Genomic DNA, 2,874 nt, shown 5'->3' with positions numbered 1-2,874 from the left:
GTTTGTCACCTATGAGGACAAAGAAACCCCCACATGATAAGAAAGCACAAAAACTGTTCCTTTAAATCATGCACTCAAGTGTTTTATTTTCTCAATATTAATTGAAAATAAAGAGATGTTGGAACAATGAGTCCTTTTCTCCTTCCAGATTTTAATTTAATGCTATTTACTTGGCTGTTGCATTTGAGAAAGCTGAATTCAAATAAAATAATTTGTAAGTAATCAACTGTGATTAAAATTGGTACTGTGACTGTGCTGCAGCAGCCATGCAACTGCCATTATGGGAGGGTGATAAAGTCGGTGTCACTCCACACAGACTGCCTAAGTGTGTCAGATGGTGATTTGTCATCAATCTGCCTCACACGGGAAGTCGTGGCAGCAGTAGCTTATTTCTAAGTCATTGATTTTTTTTTTGTGGTTCATTGATCTCATTGCTTCAGTTTTTTAATTGACTTACTTTACTTTGAACCATTCATTAAAGAAAACTCAAAAGCACCAAAACGTACTGGTTTGAGGTGCACAGTGCTGGAAGTATTAATTTCTATCTCTGCTTTAACAAATAATTTGCAATATTCTTCAGTCAAGAGTTTTATTGTACCTTATTTATACATTATCATTATGGTTAACATTTTATGATTATGATTAAAATTTGAAATGAGTAAGCACTCAGTAAATTATTTTTATCACAAAGCCTATAAAGCATGATTGACATATAGAGAGAATATTTAAAACTTAAGAGAAATTATTACATGGAGATAAGTAGCCATGAGTCCCTCTTAGAATATTCACATTTCAGTTACTCTTCTTTCATTGCTGGGACAAATACCCAACACTCAAAATGAAGGCAGGAACGATTTATTTAGCTCACAGTTAGTGGAAGTTTCAGTCCATACTTAGCTGGCTCCAAGGCAGTGCAGCACATGGCAGAGAGCAACCTTTCATTGTGGCAGCAAAGAGCAGAAAGAGTAAAGGGAGTGGCAGCTGCTCAGGCAGCTAGCCAGCCTCTCCTCCCTCTTACACTGAAATGCAAATTATCTACCAGGGCAGGTGCACCATCCACACCCACAGTAATCAGTCACAAACTCTAGAAGTCGCCCCATGACTGCATCAGGTTTTAGGGGGACACCTATATGCAAACCATAACATCCCCATCACTTCAAACATACTTGTGCCTTCATTCTTCCCCTTTAAGAAGCACGTTTGAAAGTCTTACTTTCTTGGATGTGTTGTAAGCATTCCTCTTATATTTCTATCAATGGAGGAATCCACCCACTGCTATCCTAGGCTGACCATAGGCCACACTCTACTTTTTCCACCTTGCTGCCCTCTATGCTTTTGCACCTGCTAAGCACTTTTGACAACATGTAACTCCCATCATTATTTAACCTTACTATTGATAGCAACCCTGCTCTCTGCAATTCCCAAGCCTTCTCCTCTCATGGAAGGTAGCCACAGATTCCTTTCACTGACCCTACAGAAGCCCTCATAGCATACAGGAGAGTAACTGGTCTGGTTCCAGGGAGGTTGCTCTCAGGTTTGCTCTGAAATAAATCTGTCCTGTTGAGTTTGTACCTTTTGGTTTGTTTTTTATCCTTTATCCTAACAACTACATCCTGTACAGAAGCTGTTGACATAATCATGAGAATTCAAGCAATGTCTTTTTTCATATTAATAATATAGTCTTACTTGAAAATGTGTTTTCCCTTTATCTTTCTAGGTTTTCTTCAATTTAGAAGGTCCTTCGTAACTAATATTACTTAAGGCATTACACCTTTTACTAAAGCCCCAAATAACTACACAGTAGAGTAGGAACTCTCAAATTTATGGCACATCTGTGCTGAGATGCCTTAAATATGCTAAGATTTCTTAATTATCAATTATAACCCTGTCCTCTATCTGAACCCGTCTTTCAAGGTTTTCAGTGAACAATATTCAGGGACACATTTGTTTTTTCTTTTTTTTTTTTAAAAAAAAAACCATGGAATGCTTCACGAATTTGTGTGTTATCCTTGTACAGGGGCCATGCTGATCTTCTCTGTATCATTCCAATTTTAGTATGTGCTGCTGAAGTGAGCACTGGGGGACACCTTTTTTTGAAGACAATACCTTTGAGTAAGCCACTTGTGTCAGTACTATTTCACACTTGCAAAAATTACAGTGAGTGAAAATGCAAAGCTCAACAACTTTCAAGGACTGAGATGATAGAAGAATCTACTATTACAATTGGATGCATAAACACCTTTCAGAAATTGATAGATCAGGCAGGCAGAAAGCAGTGAATATCTGAACAGTATTATCAGTTGATGGTTGGACGTATCACTGTGGACCCAAGGTGGTCTTAGTGTAGATATGGAAGGTAACATTTATTTATTTATTTATTTATTTATTTATGTATTTATTTTTATTTCTCTTTTTTTGCAGTACTAGGTATCAAAATCAGGACATTGAACTTGCCAGGCAAGCACTTAAACACACATTTATAGATGTGTGCATACACATGGGCTACTAATTGTCACATTTTTCCTCATTTTTTAGCCAAGAAAAATAAATTAGTAGCAACCGGTACATGTCATGTCAATATCTTACTTTTCAACAAATTTTCTAAAAAATGACCAGAGTGCATGGGAGAAGTGGCTGATTGTAGCAGCAAGAAATAGAAAAGGCAAGCCTCAGAGATCTTGTAGTGCTTTAGGAAATGCAGTGAATAAAAAATATCGTCTAACACAACTGAAACAATTTGAAGAACAAATTTGGATAGAGAGCATTGTTTTCTTTCTTTTATGTATTTGGTACAGGGTCTACAGGATCTCACTGCATAGATTGGGCTCTTAGTGATTCTCCTGTTTTCAGCTGGGATTACAGGGGTGCGCAACC

General features: G+C 37.3%; 1 non-coding gene across 1 annotated transcript; it reads right to left on the bottom strand.

Moving 5' to 3' along the window:
• Window positions 1-1,972: 1,972 nt before the first annotated feature.
• LOC111812336 lies at window positions 1,973-2,075 on the bottom strand. The gene has a single exon (XR_002817845.1). It is a non-coding gene; the product is annotated as a U6 spliceosomal RNA (small nuclear RNA).
• Window positions 2,076-2,874: the final 799 nt, after the last annotated feature.

The sequence above is a fragment of the Octodon degus genome, unplaced genomic scaffold (assembly GCF_000260255.1).
Source record: "Octodon degus isolate 3935 unplaced genomic scaffold, OctDeg1.0 scaffold00120, whole genome shotgun sequence".
Taxonomy (NCBI): domain Eukaryota; kingdom Metazoa; phylum Chordata; class Mammalia; order Rodentia; family Octodontidae; genus Octodon; species Octodon degus.
Note: the sequence above shows the minus strand (reverse complement) of the source record. Positions and strands in the feature narration are given on the sequence as shown.